Here is a 19,188-nt window from a genome sequence, read left to right as displayed (position 1 = left end):
ATTTATTCATTTGAGAGAAAGATCGAGTACAAGAAGTGGGGAGGGTCAGAGGGAGAGGGAGAAGCAGATTCCCCAGTGAGCAGGGAGCCAGACGCGGGGCTCAATCCCAGGACTCTGGGATTGTGAGCTGAGCCGAAGGCAGTTGCCTAACTCACTGAGCCACCCAGGTGCCCCTGGATAAAGGATTCCTGACAAGTTAGTAGCAAGTATTTGCAGTTGTCTGTAGGGAACAGTGGGTTACAACACACGAAGTTTTTAAGTGAAAGAACCATTAGATGAATTAGTTTAGGTGCTTCCCATGCTACATTTTCTACATACTGTTCCCTGTAAAAATCCAGTGTTTCTCTTTTGTTCATATTGTGATTTTTTTGTTGTTGTTCGATAAAGAAAGGCTAGTCTGGACACAAAAGCTGAGGATAAAGGAAACAGATGGGGCGCCCCGGTAACCCAGTCAGTTGAGTGTCCAACTCTTGATTTCGGCTCGTCAAGATCTCAGGGTCATGAGATTGAGCCCCTCGTGGGGCTCCATGCTCAGTGGGGAGTCTGCTTCTCTCTCCCATTACCCTTCCTCCCCTGACTCGTGCTTGCAAGTGTGCTCTCTCTCTCAAATAAATAAAATCTTTTTTTTTTAAATAAAAATGGATGAGGATAACTATAAAGAATACACATGGAAAGTGAAGGAAAGAAAAATTGAATAAACACAGAAAAAGAGAAATAGAACAGTTTTTAAAACATTAACTCTGAGCTTCTTTGGTTCCTAGTTTACAGAGGGGTTGATGATATCCCTGACTAGGCTACGATCATACCAAGTGAGAGACTTAATTGCACTCATGTTGTAAATTTACTTAAATTCTCTAGAATTTTGAAGGTATATGCTATTTTCCAGCTAAGTCCTTGTAATTTGTTAAATATGGTTTGTTTACTCATAATATGTGAAGGAAAATTGTGTTAAATACAGACACTTCCATGGTATAATGTTAAAGACAGCAATGTCAACCCACAGATCAAGAAATGCAGATTGGAGTTTTAGAGCTGTACTTACTTCTCCATGATATGGACATTGCCTCATAGTAGACATATTTAACAGCCTAATTAGTTATATATTTTACTTATTTAATGAGTAAAGGTAAGGCCTACCTCTCAAATTTAGCATGTTGCCATAAGTTTTAAATTCTCTCTTCTTGAAAGAGGGAAGAATGTAAAGAACAGTATGAAATTGGATTCCTAATAGCGCCTTTGGATATTAATAGCCATGTAGTGAAAATGCAACTGAAAGCCCACTGGAAGCAGAATGCGTGCCTAGTTAATTTTAAAAATCTTTACTTCGAAATTCTATAAAAGAACAGTGCTTCTTGGGGCGCCTGGGGGACTCAGTCAGTTAAGCGTCTGCCTTTAGCTCAGGTTGTGATCCCAGGGTCCTGGAATCGAGCCCGTATCAGGACTCCCAACTCAGCGGGGAATCTGCTTCTCCCTCTCCCTCTGACCCTCCCCACTGCTTGTGCTCTATCTCTCTCTCTTTCTCTCTCTCTGGCAAATAAATAATAAAATCTTAAAAAAAGAAGAACAGTGCTTCTTAAAGCACGGACATAGTGATGTATCAAAAGTGAACTGGCATTAAATTATTTCTTTGTATAACAGTTTCTAAGGTAAAAAAAAAATATCTCCAGGGTGAGACCAAAATAGGAAATTTCAAACTAAGAATTTCTCAGAAAGTTTTAAGTGAAGGAAACCAAGAATTCATTAATAGGCTTGCCATCATACATTATGTTACGATCAAGCTACTGTAATCATCAAAAGAGTTTTGCTCATATACATGAATTGTGTTAATATGTTTCTTCTTGACTCAGAATGTGCTTCAGTCACTGAAGTTATTGCTTGAGGTGTGTGAAGTTGTGTCTTTAGCAGGCTTCCCTGAGAACTCTGAGAAACAGGGACTTAGGCCATCTGTAAAGGAATCCAGCAACTAACACCACCTTCCATAAGCTTCTCCTTAGCTGCTAAAGATTGGTGGAGAAACCAACCAATTTTCTGCCAGCTCACCACAAGTAAGAATTCAAGGGACAGTGCAGGCTATTGAGAAGGATGACCCCTAATTCTACAAAATGATTGGTCTATGAAAGTATTATGATCAAGGTTTACTTTAGTTTTTGAAGCCCAAGAAACATAAGACCCGAATCATTGCCAAATACGCACATTGGTTTATTTTGTGTGTGTGTGTGGTGTTTACATTTTTGTTTTGGGGGTTGTAGAGCCCTCTGCAGCTGACATTTGTGTTATCCAACTATGTGTGTCCAGTGCCTTTCACTGCCACCATGCCTCCCCCCTAATAACACCCTCATGAGCACAGGACAGGAGCCGTGTCTATCCCAAGAATAATGCCTAGCATATAGTATCTGCTCAATAAATATTTGTTGAATGAATAAGAGACAGATTGGATAAATTCCATACTCCTTATCATATCCTACAAGGTTTTCTTTCATTGGCCGGTTTATTAAATGTACATCTCTTCTCATCCTAGCCTTGAACCTTACCCAGCCACTTAGTTTTAAACTACTTAAAGTTTTTATACTTCTGCCCTTTTGCTCCTATTGATCCTTCTGCCTAATATGCCCTTCCCTACCTTGTCTCCCTGGGCAATACCTAAATAGGGATCTGAGTTTTTAAGCTCAACTCAGACATCATTTCTTCTATGTATCCATTCCCGAAACCCTAGGCAGAATGTACCGCTCTCTCCTTAGGGTTTCTGTAGTACCTACAACATATATACTTACTTGTTTTCATATCCGTCTTCCCATTCTAGCCTTTCTGTCTGTTAAAGACATGAACTATATAATTCTCATCTTAAAATTGGTACCACATCAACAAGTACCACTTGCTCAGTAATTGGAATGAGTGAGTGAATTCTAGTGAGTTCTGCATAGTTTATTAGTTTGTATTTCATATTTGAGATTCTTATTTCTCCAACTAGGAAAGTTTCTTCACTGCCAGAACCATGTCTTGTATTTCTTAAGTGCCTAGCACCGTATTATGTGTATAGAATGTTTAGTATATACTTAGCTGATTATTTATCTATTGAGCAACCCGAGACAGTTTCCTCAGTGCCATTCAGTAGCTTTGGATAAGCTTACTCTTGAGGTCAGGAACCATTCAGACTCATCCTGAGTCATAACCCTGTAACCTGCAACTGCCCAGCCTATAGAAACCTAGCCTTATATCTGAAGATTTACAGAATTGTTTTGTTTCCTTTGCCTTTTTAGAAGCTGGCTACCATACAAACTAAACTTACAGATTTCCTTATTTTTCTTACTGGTTTTTGCTTTATGTATCCTGAAGCTCTGTTACTGAGTGCATACAAATTAATGATTGTTATGTCTTCTTGATGAATTGATTCTTTTATTATTCTGTGACAGTAACATAACCATTCCAGCTTTCTTTAGGTTAGTGTATGCATGGTATATCTTTTTCCATATATTTGCTTTTAAACTATCTGGGTCTTTATATATAAAAAGAGTTTCTTGAAGATAGCATATATTCCACCAGCACCGGGCACAGATCTAGGAGGCAAGGCTATCTCTTCCACCTTGGTTCCAGAGGGCAGGGCTATCTCCTAGGTTTCAGTAGATGAGGCTATCACCCAGGGCCAGGTGGGTGGAGTTGCCACCCCAGTGGACCTGGAGGACAGAGCATCCAGCCAAAGAGGATTATTCTTGAGCCTTAAAATCTAATGGAGTGTACCCTGCAAAGTTTTGAACTTGGCTTGGAACCCATGACCCCTTCTGGAATAGGAATGTCTAACCTATGCCTGTCCTACCATTGTATTTTAGAAGCAGATGATTTATCTGATTTCAGCAGGTTCACATCTAGAGAGGAATTTTTGCCTCGGGATGAATCATGCCTTGAGTCTCATCCACATTTGATTTAGATGAGATTCGGGATTTTGAGGCTGAAATTAGTTAAGACTTGTGGGCTGTTGGGATGAGGGTTAATGTGTGAAACACATTATTAATGTGTTAATAATGTGGGCTGTTGGGATGAGGGTTAATATGTGAAACACATTATTAATGTGTTAATAATGTGGGCTGTTGGGATGAGGGTTAATGTGAGAAACACATGAATTTGGGGGGTGTGGAGATGATGTATGAGCTGAATTATATCCCCCCAAATTTGTATATTGAAGCCCTAACTCCCAGAATGTGACTGTATTTGGAGAGAGAGCCTTCAGTGAGGTAATTAAGTTAAAATGAGGCTGCTAGGGTGGGCCCTAATCCTATCTGACTGGTGTCCATATAAGAAGAGGAGATTCGAACCTGCAGAGAGACGCTAGAAGTATGTGATCACAAAGGAAAAAACCATGTAAAGACACAGCAAGAAGGCAGTCATCTGAAAGCCAAGGAGAGCGACCTCAGAAGAAACCAACCTTGCCAGCACCTTGATCTGAACTTCTAAGTTCCAGAACTGTGAGGAAATACATTTTTGTTTTTGAGCCACCCAGTCTGTGGTACTTCATCTAGCAGCCTTGCAAACTAATATGCCTTCTTTCCGAAAGATACCCTTCTCTGGATATAGAATTCTAGGTTGACTGTTTTGTTTTTTAATTCTTTAAAGATGCTGTTACATTTTCATCTTGCTTCCATAGTTTCAGATGAAAAGTCTTTTATATTCATGTATATATTTTTTCTTGGTCATGTTTCTTTTTTATCTGACTGCTTCCAAGATTTTTTTTTTATCTTTTGTTTTCAGCCATTTGAAAATAATGTGCCTACTTGTGTTTTTCTTTATATTTGCTGTCTGGACTAAAATCCTCTTTTGGATCTCTGAATCTCTTGGATCTGTGTTTTGTTGTCTTTCCTTAATTTTAGAAAACTCTTGGCCATTATCTCTTCAAATATGTTTTTACCCCTTTCTCTCTTCTCCGGTAACTACAGTTGCATATTTGTTAGATCATTTGATCTTGTCCCACATCTTTTGGATGTCTGTTCTGTTTCGTTTTGTTTTGTCTTTCATGTTATATTTAGAGATGCCTACTGTCAATTTGGATCATTTCCATTGATCTGTCTTCAAGTTCATGTGTGTTTTTTGTGTGTCTCATAATTTTTTTATTAAATGGTAAATATTATATGTGAAAGAACAGTTGAAACTGAGGTCAATAATATTTATGTCTGAAAATAGGCATTCCTCTTCCATCAGTCCATTAGCAATGGGGACTGAGTCACATAAGTCAGTAATTGAGCTGCATTTGAGTTTTGTTTTTGCTATAGGCTTCAAATTTTCCAGTGAGTTACTACTATTGTGTCTTTAATATAAGTTCTAGAGTATTGATTTTTGTTTTGTTTTCCTGCTTTGTTCTCAGCTTTCAGTAAGTTCCCTGTGCCTGTGTCACGGAGGGCTCTTTCTATATGCTCTTTCCCTTCTCCAAGTAGCAAACTGCTTTTGTTTCTCAGTCCAGTACTCATGGTGGGATAAGGGGAGGTTTCTTCATTTTTCTGCTCCAGACTCAGTCTTACGCAGCCTCAGTTTCAATGTTCCTGCCCCACCCCCAGTGACAGGTAATTCTCCCTACAATTTAGTGCAAGGTCTAGATTGCAGAAAGACTTCCTGCCCTTCCCTGGTAGCAGCAGACTTCTGCTTTGAATCAGTTCAGAATATGGGGGCATAGTGGACTCCCTGTCTCTTCTCTGATGATAGATTTCTTTGCCTATTGTCAATGCAGGAGGTAGGATAGATTTTTTTACTACTGTAGTGGCAGCCAGTCTTTGCCTAGGAATAGGGGTCATGCGGGTTTCCTGCTCTGCCCCCCACAGCACACAGCTATTCTTGTCAGAGCAAGGTCAGGCTCTAGCACTAAAGGGTTTCTTGCGTTCTCCAGCACATGATTTTTGCCTTATATCAGACAAGAGTCCAGGGGGCAAGTGCGTCCTGGGTGCCTATCTTCTCATGGCAGCCATCAGCGCTTGTGCTCAAACAGGGCCTAGAGTATGGATAGACTTCTCTAGTGCTACTGCTCTACCCTCAAACCTTGCCGGTCCCCACATTCCTGTACCATAGAGGGAGGACTATCTTGCCCCTCATCTTTCTAACAAACATACTATGACATCCAGTAGAATTATTAGGAAGTAAAGTCTTATCATTGTATAGATTCTGTAAGAGTCCACTTAGGATATGCAAGGCTTGATATCATTTTTATTCCTGGTGCTGCATAAAGTTGACAGAACTGACATTGACTTACTCTAATAAAAACATCCCTTTTTTGAAAGGTAGAAGTTTATGTAGACCCATAGCACTATTAAGGTTTTTTTTTTTTTCAAGATTTTATTTATTTGACAGAGATAGAGACAGCCAGCGAGAGAGGGAACACAAGCAGGGGGAGTGGGAGAGGAAGAAGCAGGCTCCCAGCGGAAGAGCCTGACGTGGGGCTCGATCCCAGAACGTCGGGATCACGCCTTGAGCTGAAGGCAGACGCTTAACGACTGAGCCACCCAGGGGCCCCAAGGTTTTTTTTTAACCTATCAAACTTAATAGGTTGCTAGCTTAATGATAATTCTAGGATAACTAGATGGTAGAATGTGATGAATTCTTTCTAGGCTCTGCCTTGAAACTGTTCACAGCAGAGACTTTTAATTTCTGAATTTTGTAAGTCTGCCCCCAAATTTTATACTCTCTGGAGCTGTCTTTGGGTGTGATACGTTAGTTTTGATTGGATTGAACTTGATAGATGGGTACATGGATAACAGACAAGCTGTTATCCTGTACATTAGTGCTACTGGAGTCAGCCTCATGGGAGATGATAAGTGGTAGGTGATAGTTCCTCACTGTTTATTATGTACTAAGACTCTGCCTGATGAGCCCCCATCACCTTCGGAATTTTCACTTGTTCTGAAATCTCGAACATGAAAAATTCTGACCCTATATCTCTAGTCATATCTGGGCTTTCTTAATTTCAGGCTTCCTATCATTTTATATCCATGTTGTTACCTAAGAGAGCATTCTTAAGTTTATATATTTTAAGAATCACAAAATATTTTTGCAGAAGATTGAGAAAACCTATAGTTGCCATTTTTTATATTATATATATTTAGTTGCAGTTTTGGTCCATATTTTCTGCTCTATGTATGGTTGTACCAAATTGTTTTTAATGAAATATTTTAAGCATTCAGAAAAAGTATAGAGATTAATATAACATCAGCTTTATACTCAGAATTAACAATTACTTTGTTATATCCACTTCAGGGTTTTTTTAATGCTAAATATAGTTAAAGTCTTCATACCCCTTCTCCGTTGCATTTTTCTTTTTTACCTACAGTGGCAATCGCCATCCAAAACTGGTATGCATTTTTGCAGTCCACATTTTTACCTTTTAATTAAAAAGCTCATATTTATTTCCATAAACAATACACAGTATTATTTAGTGTGATATAAATTTGAAATAAATTGTATCAAACTACTTAGGCTATCTTTCTGTTCATTACTGAACAGATTCTAGTCATTTAGTATTGGAAAGAGAGACATTGTTGAAGTTTTTTCAATTAAGTATATATCTTATACCATTTTACATATAGTTCTGGAGCCCTAAAGAAGCTTTCTCTGAAAAAATAGATTGAGGTATTGTCAAAGTAGAATGCTATTATGGTACAAAGTGGCTAGCATGAAGAAAAAGTTTTATTAGTTCAATTTTAGATTTGAACCTCTTCGCCGTTTGTTTTAGTCTCATATTTGACCACTATCTGTTATCTTCCAGAATCACAGCTCGTAATGGCAATTCCAGGTCTGTGTTTCCCACACTACACTTCTACCGCTTCTCCTACATAAGGTGCCTTCATTTCTTTGCCAAACCATTTTCTTGCTAGCCCTTGGGCAGGAAATCTTGTTAGTGTCTCCCTGACTACAGCATTGACACTAGCTAACATATGAATAATATCTACTCAAGGAGTTATTGGTTCTTGGGGCAAGTATTATAGAACTGTGAAAATTGTGGGGCATTTTCAACTAAAACTTGTCAGTATATTCAGACAATTAGAAGCTTTAAATTTTCGGATTTATTTTCATTGAGCTCAAGAATTTGGGTCTTGGTGTATTTGGGAGGGATAACAATTAGTGTAACATAAGTCTTTAAAAGGTTGTATCAGACATGTGCTACATATCATCTCCTTGGTTTCAGAAGGATAGAACAAGGTGGGACACCCCAGATATTTGCAGGTGCAGATATTAGAAAGACCACACCCCTATGTGTAACCTTTCTCATAGCTGCAAGTGATTGAATTCAACTTTACAATGAGGTGAGGAAACATTTAGAAGTCTGCAGTGGCTCTCCTATTCATACACTTCTGTGTTGTATGACATGATTTCCCTGCAACAATGAACAACTTTTCAACTTGTCACCAGCACAATGGCTCATAGAAAGTGAATGTGGTAACCAGGTTGGAGCATAATATTGTTCATGGGTCAAAGTACCTTGATTTGAAGAAATTGTATGTATTGTGATTTACACACACTGGCTAGAGTCAGTGTAGTCACCAAAGACTAAATAGATTCATTTGGGAATACCTGTAGTTAATTGTATACACTTTCAGAATTTTGGTTTGTGGGTGAATGGATACATGTGGATTATATTTTGAAGACTTTGTATTTGGGTCCTATTCCTTTGGTTTTCTGTCTTTACACTTTACCAGGCATACATTGTTCAAATAGTTAGTTTAAGGCTACTTCATCTCTAGCTGCAATCTTGTCAAGGTCCGACAACCAAGTAAGTTTGGAACAGGTCGCGTTTGAGATAGTTTATGGCCAAAGAAAGCTTGTTTTTAAATATCTTGTATACACGAAAAGACCATTATTTTATCTTTGAGGTAATTTTTTTTCTAGCTCACATTATATTATTTTTACTTCTTATCATAAAATTAAGAAGTTATATTCACAATATTATATTTGTTCAGCTTTGAGGCTAAAGGGAACCATGTTCCAAAAGGATGGAATGAATAATCAGAAACTCAGTTCTAAATCTTATAATACTCCAAATTGAGTGAGTAGTTTCAAAGCAGTGCTTCTCTGAAGGAATAGAAGATATCAGAATCTCATGAAGAACTGTCCTCTACTCTGCATTCCCATCTTCATGATTCTAATAATCAAGGAGAAATGAAGTTAGAGAAAAATAAGGTGAATCCAGAAGTGAGCTCTCAGGCACTGTCAAGAAATTTGATTGGTTGTGCAGTCTGTAGTGTCTTACAAGATTAAAACAAACCAGGAGTCCCCGCAGGTCCTCATCTGGGATCAAGTTATAAGCCACATCTTAAACATCCTTCCAGTATATACGACAATGAGTTTCATAGGCTTTTTTTTAACATCTCAACAATACCATAACACCAGAGTTCATTTAAATAGAAATGATTTTAAGGAGATCCTAAATATTGCTGCCCAAGTACTCAGATATTCAGGACTCCTTGGAGATATGTCTGAGTCTAACGCTGTGTGTGGCATAGCACAACATAAATCTAGAACATCTTACTATAGCAGAAAGTAAGGAAGTGTACCAGGTGTGGTAGAGTATGTCAAAGGACATGGGGCTCTCAATGACAAAATTTTGAAGAATTTGAGCAGCAAAATCAATATTGATAATAGATTATAACCCATTGAATAAAATAGAAATCTGTGAATCTATACTGGTATAAAGAAAATTGGTGGTGAGAATTTAAAGTAGTACAAGACTTTGGGAAACCATCAGGCAGTTTCTTATTAAATTAGATATACTCCTATAAGTCAAGAGCAGTGTCCACAAAAAGATGTGTACAGGAGTATTCATAACAACTTTATTTGTAAAAACCCAAAACTGGAAACAATCCACATGTTCATTAACAGAATAGATATTCTTAACTATTATGTATCATGTAATGGAATTCTACTAAGCAATAAACAACAATGAACTAATACAAGCAACCTTATGAATGAACCTCAAAAATACTATCAAGCCAAAGAAGCCAGTACAAAATAAAATGTAATTAATGTATGATTTCATTTATATGACAATTTGTGAACAGGGTAAACTAATCTGTGGTGGTAAGAATTAGAACACTGGTTACCAAAGGAATTGACTGAAAAAGAGAGTACAAGAGACTTTCTAGGATGTTGGAAATGTTCTATAATTTATGTGGGTGTATGGATTTATCAAAATTCATCAAATTGAACACTTAAAGATGGATGCATTTCACAATATGTCAATGATAGTTAAATTAAAATGAAAACAGAGGGGTGCCTGGCTGGCTCAGTCGGAAGAGCATGTGACTCTTGATCTTCGGGGTTGTGAATTTGAGCCCCACGTTGGGCGTGGAGCCTACTTTTAAAAAAATAAATAAACTTTAAAAAAAAGCAACTTTAATAAAAAATGAAAACAGGAAAATCATACCCCACTACCAGTGTCTTTTTAACTTTTTGAAGCAGTTTGACTGATAAGCAGCATCTGCGAAAAAGCTAAAAATGGAATTTGTCCTTAGAGTACAAATTCTTTTTTTCCACCGTGAATGCCAGCCTCCCATCAGGGGCCCGACCACACTGGAATGAACTTGTATCAGCCAGCCTGCTCTGTGGGTCATGGAGCTTTGGATTCCAGCTCCCTTTCCCAGCATTCTGTCCCATTTTTTAATTTCCAGGGAAGTATTGTTCCAAAACTTGGCTCAGACCTTGTCCTCTCCTTGGATTCCTTCTTCCATTTGTTTTCTTGATTTTGATCAATCACTCTTTGGCTTGTATCCCTCTCTTTTCAAGGTGGTGAATCAGAGGGGTTTAATGCTGGGGCAGTATTGGGCACAGAACCTAAAAGTCCTCTCCCTCACTCAGGGAAGGCATCAATCATCCATCACAACATGACGTTTCATTCTTCTCTCTTGAATGCATTTGCACAGATTCTTGTCCCACACAAGTGAGCCAAATGGACTTATGAGCTGTTGGGGGGCAAGGGATAGGGGGCAGCAGGAAGAGAAAATAAGAAAGAGAGAAAGAAAAAGAATGGTTCTTTGTGGGGCAACAAACTTTGTTCTGGTTCCCAGCCTGACTGTTTCTGATCTGGTTTTCTTCTTTTTTGTGATGTTTGAACTTGTTTCCTCAGCTCCAATGTTGAACTCTTGTCCAAAAAACTAAGAGCAGCAGAGTGTGAGAGGCTGAGAAAGGCAAGACCAGCAATCCAGCAAAAATAACTGCAGAGCTGTGAAGATAAATGTGTGTCTGTATCGGAACTGGGCTTGAGAATGGGGTGGGTGTGTGTGTGTGTGTGTGTGTGTGTGTGTGTGTGTGTGTGTGTGTGTCTTAACAAATTTATGAGAAAAACCCTGTGGAGTAGCCTCACTGCTTCTCTCCTTCTGCTCTCACACAGTCTGGCGCTTTCTCCTCCCTCTGACAGCTGCCATTAACCTTTTTCTGCAAAGAGCAGAGTATCTTGCCAGTTGGATGTTGAAAATCTGGCAGAGAAAAAAGGTTGTTCAGAAAAAAAGGTGGGGGGAGGAAGATAGGGAAGAGCTAGGCAGACACCACAAGAGAGGATAGGGGCAGACAGGGTGCTAAGCTGGGCCATAGGACACAAAACTGTTGCCTTACTTCTGATAAAACCCCCAAAAGCTGAGCTGGGGAAAGGAAGAGGAAAGGATTTGGATATAGAGGTGATAAGGACCTCTTACATAGCTGAAATTACACAGTTATTAAGCTTTATTTGCAGCTCCCTCCCAGTGTGAGAGCAGCCTTACGGTGTGCACATGAAAGGATGTACTTCAGTGGGGACAAAACTACAGGCTTTGTGCAGAATGTAGAATAATCTTGCTTGTGGAGAATCAGAGAATATTAAGAGACCTAGCTAGACCAAAACTTTCTTTGATAGAAAAGATCCCTCCAACCATTTTCTTTCTTAACTTGTCTCAGAGATGGGTAGTTCTCCCAATTCTCCTGTTTCTGTTATATCTGCGGGTCTCTCTCTCCACTTCCTGACTAGGATAGCTCTTGGTCCTCGTTACTGGTACCTACCCCCAGCTAGCCTGGGCTAAATAGAAGTGAACATAAAACACCTCCTCTGAATTCAGGTCTCGTGTCCTTGGCTTTGCATTGAAAAATGCAAGAACCTTTTTTAGTCTAGTTTTTATTAGCTTGGTCTTGCACTGGGCTCTTTAGAGTCCTAAAATATGAATATGGACTATTTTGTTAATTACAAAGCTCTGTATTTATAGAGATCTTAATGTTTTCTAGCTGCCCTAATTGCATTTTTCCCTTTGTGTTTAAAGTATTCCCATGGGAGAAGAGGTTAACACTCCTGATTCCCTAGAGCTCCTGCAGGAGCAATTATTTACCATCTTGGAATTTTAATGAGTCTTGACAATTACTACAGTCCAGTACATTAAACACGGGTCTGTCGTCTCCAATGTCATCTTACAGAGATAATGCTCCCCCAACTAAGCAAAGAAGAAAATTAATCCTGTGGATACAAAACAAAACAAAACAAAACAAAACAAAACAAAAAACCATGACCAGCATAGCCACTGCAAACTTAAAGCCAGTGGAACTTAGAAACTTTGGAAATGACAGTTTTTTGGTCTCGTCAGAGCCTTTGAAATAAATGGCCCTTAGCTTTCTTCCAAACTATTTAATTCTTTACCAGTGGTTTGGTGGGGCAGTCTAGAAGTAGAAGTAACTTTAATTGTTTATGGGCACAATCTCCTGTGGTGTATGCCAGGGGCTCTCAACCATGTTTCTGCCCCAACACCCCGAAAGGACACAACGCTCCTGTAGTAACAGTGGCTGGGTGCAACAGTAATTCTCTAAGGGAAACCTATTCAAACTTAAGAAAAAACAAAGGTGTGGGAGTGTACCCCTCTCCCAGTGAGGCATGATCTCTTAGGTGTAAAATCAAAAGGCTACCCTGAAATATAAGCCGTCTTCATTCTACATACGGGCAATACTGCCATTCTTGCCTTGGCTGTCCAGTGCCCCATAACTTGATGCCGTGCTTCGGGAGAGTAGGGGGGAAATGGTGCCACAACCTCCCTTCCTGTATTATTCACTAGTCTGAAGAGTCCCTGCTACTTGAATGAGCTAGCCCCTCACAGCGGCTGTTAGCTGCTGTTCTGGCCGTTACTGCTGTTCCTCCCTGAGCCTCTAGGAGAACCTCCTGCACCCGTCGTAAGAACATCCTGCTGCTGGAGCCACCGCCATAGAAGTGAGGTTTTCTGCTAAGTGAAGATGGGACCGGGCCACACTCACTTACACTGGAGCAAGCGAAGATGTATTTCTGATGTCTGGAGTTAGAGCCCAGAAGGCGTCTTCCAACATGTAAAATGTTATGAATGGTGGTTAAGTTCTGCGACACCGTACACCAACAATACTGTATTAGTTTGCAGGCCTGCCATTACGAAATACCACAGGCTGGGTGGCTTGAACAACAGTGATTTATTTCTCACAGTTCTGGAAGCTAGCAGTCCACGATCAAGGTGTTGGCAGGGTTGGTCCTCCTGAGGCCTCTGTCCTTGGCTTGCAGATGGCTGCCTCCTCACTGTGTCCTCACATGGCCTCTCCTTCATGTGCATGCATCCCTGGTGTCTCTGTGTCCAGATTTCCTCCCCTTCTTCACAAGGACACCAGTCATTACAACCAGACGCACCCTAACAGCCTCATCTAACTCAGTTACCTCTTTAAATATACCTCTTTAGGTCTCCACGCACAGTCACATTCTGAGGATATGGGATTAGAGCTTCAACATGTGAGTTGGGGGAGGGAGCATGATTCAGCCCATAACAAGCATTACTGGTCAGTAGTCTCATGGGGACTACTTGGGAACCTAACTACCACTTAGGTAATTGTTTCTGGGTTTCAAACAACTGACTTTCAAACAAGCTCTGGAAACGGCATTCCAAATAAATCATGGGGCCCTGCCTATTAAAAGGTAGGGGGGTACTGCACAATCTGTTACTCACACCCACTAATTACAGAGTACTCCCTCAGGGGAGTTGCAGGGCATGCTGGTGACTTCAATCCAGAATGCTATATGAAAAGAACTTAGTAACTGGACCTTTCTTAAAAAGCTGTGTAATTGACATAAAGGCACATAAAACACGAAGCAGATACTTGTTTAGTGAATGAATGAAATCAGGAACTTTCTGGAGGTGTTCTGCATGGTATGAATGCTATCTTAACTGCTTTGTCTACTAATTTTTATACAAGAGACCACCTAGACGCAAAAGAAAATCTGTTTACCTGGCACATGCCCTCCTGGTAAAAGGGAGCCTTCAATTTTAACGCTTAATAGATCTTGCTGTTAATTGCAGTGATGTTCAGTAGCCCTAAAGATTAGGTTTTGAGGAGCACCTGGGTGGCTTAGTTGGTTAAGCTCTGCTTTGGCTCAGGTCATGATCCTGGGGTCCTGGGATCGGGCTCCCTGCTCAATAGGGAGTCTGCTTCTCTCTCTGCCTCTCCCCCTGCTTGTGCTCTCCCTTTCTCACAAATAAATAATCTTTAAAAAAAAAAAAAAAAGATTAGGTTTTGATTGATTAAAGACTAAAAAAAAAATCTTTTTTTTTTTTTTTAAGAATTTATTTTAGGTGGGGCGCCTGGGTGGCTCAGTCGTTAAGTATCTGCCTTTGGCTCGGGGCGTGATCCCAGGGTCCTGGAATCGAGCCCCGCATCAGGCTCCCTGCTCTGCTGGGAGCCTGCTTCTTCCTCTCCCACTCCCCCTGCTTGTGTTCCCTCTCTCGCTGGCTGTCTCTCTGTCAAATAAATAAAATCTTTTTTTTAAAAATTTATTTTTAGGTAATCTCTACACCCAGAATGGAGCTCAAACTCATAACCCCTTAAGAGTCACATGTTCCAGTGACCAAGCCAACCAGGTGCCCCTAATCTTACCCTTTTCTTTTTTTTTTTTCACCCTAAGATTTTATTTATTTGAGAGAGAGAGTAAGCAAGAAAGAGAGAGAGCATGAGCCAGGGGGAGCAGCAGAGGGAGAAGGAGAAGCAGCCTCCTGAGCAGGGAGCCGGGTGGGGCTCGATCCCAGGACTCTGGGATCATCTCCTGAATGGAAGGCAGACGCTCATCCAGCTGAACCACCTAGGCGCCCCTAATCCTGCGCTTTCCTAATGTAATCCCTAAACCAAAGGTCAAGCGCTAACATCCTATTGCCAACTTAACAGAAAAGAATGATGTGATGGTGGCTTAAAGGTAACAGGATGGGATGTTTGTTAAAGCTCCTGCCTATGTGCCTGAAATTTCACTGTTCAGTTTATTCCTTTGAATCAGTTATGCCTCCAAGGTATTGCCTTTTTAAATGCAGATATTTGCAGGAAGGATAGATAGCATGGTGCCGTCATTACCTTTGTGTGCCTGGGATACCCACACACCAGAATGATAAGAACTGTGAGTAACTGGGGAAAGTGCAAAAAAGGACCGAATTGCCAGATTAAAAACTGGATTAATCTCCTTCTCAGTGTAACCCAAGCCTGGTGATAAAACATCATTGTACTTCAGATTCTCTGATTTTAGGCTATCTGATACATCTAGAGTATACGGGAAATCACACCAACCTTTGGTGAGTATTTAGCCTAAATTTGAACCAATAGATATTATTCCTAAAAGTATGTTTACCACAGGTAGATGTTAGGATGCACCTAGCAGAAAGGTAGGGAATCATCAAAAAGATTAAGGTACTAGGTTTTTTCTGGCATCCCGTGATGAGACGCAGAGAAGACACAATGTGAAGTCTTCATGAGTTCTGAAAAATCCCTCTAACTAGAAATAGCCTGCAGGCTCTCAGTTGGGGATCACTGTTCTAACGGTATTTTATCAGGAATGAGCTATATTTATTCATAGATAAAGCTGGAGAGAATTTAGAGATCTTCGAATCCCCCCCCCCTTTTTTTTCTTCTACACACAAGAAGCCTGAGGCCAGAGAGGTGAAGTGACCTGCCCAAGATATAAAGTTAAGTGGCACAGTAGGGACTGGACATTTCCTTCCATTTCAGACCTTCTCCCACTCTTGCACTTGAAGCCCCCTTTAGAAGAAGATCCTCTTAGCCAGTCAGAGGAGGCCCTAGTAATAACGGTATTCTTCTACAGTGATGTGAAATCACCTGCAGGATGCCGCAAGGCCATTTGCCTTCTAGTCCGAGCAGAGTATGTGTCGGTAATGGATCACAGCAGAGAGATGCTTGTGGGGTTTCTGCATTGTGCACAGACCAAGCACTGTGACTTTCTTTGGGGGAGGAAAATGCATGGTAGATCATTTAAACTACTTGGTAAAAAGTTTCTGTAACTTCCCTCGGGGCTGCAGCTTTGCCAACACCTCTCCTGCTCCCTGCACACTCAGTCGAACCGTTAGCATTTGGCTCTTCGGTACCATCCAGGGGAGTGCAGCCCACAGGCAGCAGTCCTGTAGGCACTGGGGGTACTTGGGAAGAGCCACATGCAGGACTTGCTGGGGTATTTATTTGGCCTCCTTGGGTTCTGTGTGGTGGGATGATCCCATGACTTCTCCATCTTCTCTTGAAGAGCTCACTTTCTCACTTGGCTGCTTCTGAAGGTTGAGCTCACCTCCCCTCCAGCTGCTTCCTCAGGAAGAAAAGTAGAGAGAGGAAAGATCCGGTGATCCTTCTCTTCAATAAAGTACTTGCTTTGGTGTGGACTTTCCTTCTCAGGCTTGGTCATTCTTTCCATGTGGAAATGAAGCTGGGTGAGGCCACTTGAGCTCTGGACTGCCATGGCTTTGCCCACACTTTCTGGGGGAACTATGCTCATGAGTGTGGTGAGCCTTAGCATTCATTGAGCCAGACTGGACTGGAAATATCCCAGGAGTCTCTCATTCTCACCCTTCTCCTAAGTAAACACTGACTACAAAATTTTCTGAGCATTAGGAGGCTATGGGAATATTTTTCTTTCAACCTCAACCATCCCCAAGAACTTTCGAATCACATCACATATTTTCTTCCTTTAGCAGTCCAAGATTGGTTACATACAACTCTAGATGCCTGCCTCTTCCCCAACCTTCTCCATGTTTTTTTTTCTCCATGATATATTTACTATATCACTATATTATGCTTGCCCCTCACAACTACTCATGGTCCTCCATAAGATGGCCACGTGTACCCAGAGGAGTCACTCAGAACAGTCCACATGACTCCAAAGCCTTGGTCAGTAATGGCACCCCTTCCAAGGCCCTTCTGAATTACTGGGCCAACAACGTGTACCACACTCAAGGGTCATTTTGTCATCTCACCAAGAAGTCAGGAGACACCACCCAGGGAATGTATCAGGTTGGCAGTAAAAAAAGAAAAAAAAGAAAAACTCAAGCAAGATCCATAGTTCCCTGTGGGAGGCTTTCCAGTCTCTCCCTGCCACACTCACCCCAGGATTAGATCCAGGTGCTGGAAACAGCAGACAGCAGTTCTGGACAGAGAGTGTACATTGAACGCATGCCACTGTGGTGGAGGAAATTTCCTTCTCTCTTCCTGCTTGGCCAGAGAGATGAGCTGGAACTGGATCAGGCTTTGTGCTGGTTTAGCACTAAAATCTCAGCTGCAACAAAGCCTTGTTCTTACCGCCCTGACAGTTTCAGCATTAGATTTCTTATTAGTTGTTTGGGTTGTTTTTTTTTTCACCCTCTCCCTTTTGACACTTTTCTTTTCTGAGAGCCAAACCAAATACACTGGGCTGGCTAGCTAGCCTGTCTGTGTCTGCGATTCCCGGAACTCTGCTGCTGTTCTGATGGATCCCTTTGGCAAGGAGGGGAATTTTCTCCATTTCGATAATGACAGGCCCTTAATTTTAGTGTCTCTATTTACGTCAGTTAACAGATTCTAAGAGATAATGTGAGATACTACCAATCACCTTAGGCAACCATATTAAAATTCTGCCTAGCTGAATTCTGTTTGTAACACTCTACACTTTCTCCAGCCACAAGTACTTACCTCAGCAAGTCTCTGATCTGGTAAAGCCTTGCGGAGACCATCCCATCCATCGCTCTGCCTCAGGTGTGTGCTTCATGTGAGCACCCCACCCAGATGGATACCTGGCTGGTTCTTTTCAGCTTTCCTGAAGTACAATTGACAAAATATTAAGATGTTTAAAGTGTGCAATGTGATGACTTGATATACATTGTGGAAGGAGCCCCCTCCCCCTGTTGAGTTACTTATCACATCCATCACCTCACATATTTACTTTTTTTTTTTAAGTTCTACTGTCTCAGCGAATTTCCGTTCTGCAATACAGTGTTCATCAACTATAGGCTTTTTCTTTGAGTGGGATGATAATCACAGTTCCCTTGATGTTCAGGAACATTCTTAGACTACAGATGATTCCCCATTCTCCTGTATCCGGGACCAGACAGACCAATGTAAATCTCCTATTGGGTTTTGTTTTTTTTTTTAAGATTTTGTTTATTTTATTAGAGAGAGAGAAAGACCACACAAGCAGGGGGAGGGGCAGAGGGAGAGGCAGGCTCTCTGCTGAGCAAGGAGCCCAATGTGGGGCTCAATCCCAGGACCCTGGGATCATGACGTGAGCCAAAGGCAGACGCTGAACCGACTGAGCCACCCAGGTGCCCCTCTCCTGTTGGGTTTTATGGGGGTTTCTAGTCCCACTTTTATCTTTTGCAGACATGTCTTCTGCTTTCTTGCCATACTCCTCTGTTCACTCTCTTCCTTCACTTGCTCAGAGAAGGTATAACACCTATATCAAGATACAGTCTTTTAGGGGCGCCTGGGTGGCACAGCAGTTAAGCGTCTGCCTTCGGCTCAGGGCATAATCCTGGCGTTCTGGGATCGAGCCCCACATCAGGCTCCTCCGCTATGAGCCTGCTTCTTCCTCTCCCACTCCCCCTGCTTGTGTTCCCTCTCTCGCTGGCTATCTCTATCTCTGTCAAATTAATTAATTAATTAATTAATTAAAAAAAAGATACAGTCTTTTAGGAAAGACAGTAACCTGAGAGTTTCTTACAGGCACAGAATACCACACAGAAAACACTCAAATTGCCTCAGCAAGGGAAGAATGCTTTAGGCAGGAAAGCAGCAGCCAGCATTTTTGAGGTGTCTAGACATAAGTAGCTTAGAAATTAAAATGTTAGTGACATCTGCAAATACAAAATAGAGTTCTCAGAAAGCAACAGTTTGTGCTGGTTTATGTACAGATAAGTGTCTAAATCTGGATTGTCACATCCATTGTACTTGCCTGGCTCCAGCTCTGCC

The 19,188-nt window shown here is 41.0% G+C and overlaps 1 protein-coding gene across 17 annotated transcripts in view; it reads left to right on the top strand.

Moving 5' to 3' along the window:
- The window catches only part of ERC1 (ELKS/RAB6-interacting/CAST family member 1), a 554,906-nt gene that overhangs the window by 513,182 nt on the left and 22,536 nt on the right, over nucleotides 1-19,188 (top strand). The window lies entirely within an intron of this gene.

Source organism: Ursus arctos, unplaced genomic scaffold, assembly GCF_023065955.2.
Source record: "Ursus arctos isolate Adak ecotype North America unplaced genomic scaffold, UrsArc2.0 scaffold_26, whole genome shotgun sequence".
In the NCBI taxonomy this organism is placed as follows: domain Eukaryota; kingdom Metazoa; phylum Chordata; class Mammalia; order Carnivora; family Ursidae; genus Ursus; species Ursus arctos.
Note: the sequence above shows the minus strand (reverse complement) of the source record. Positions and strands in the feature narration are given on the sequence as shown.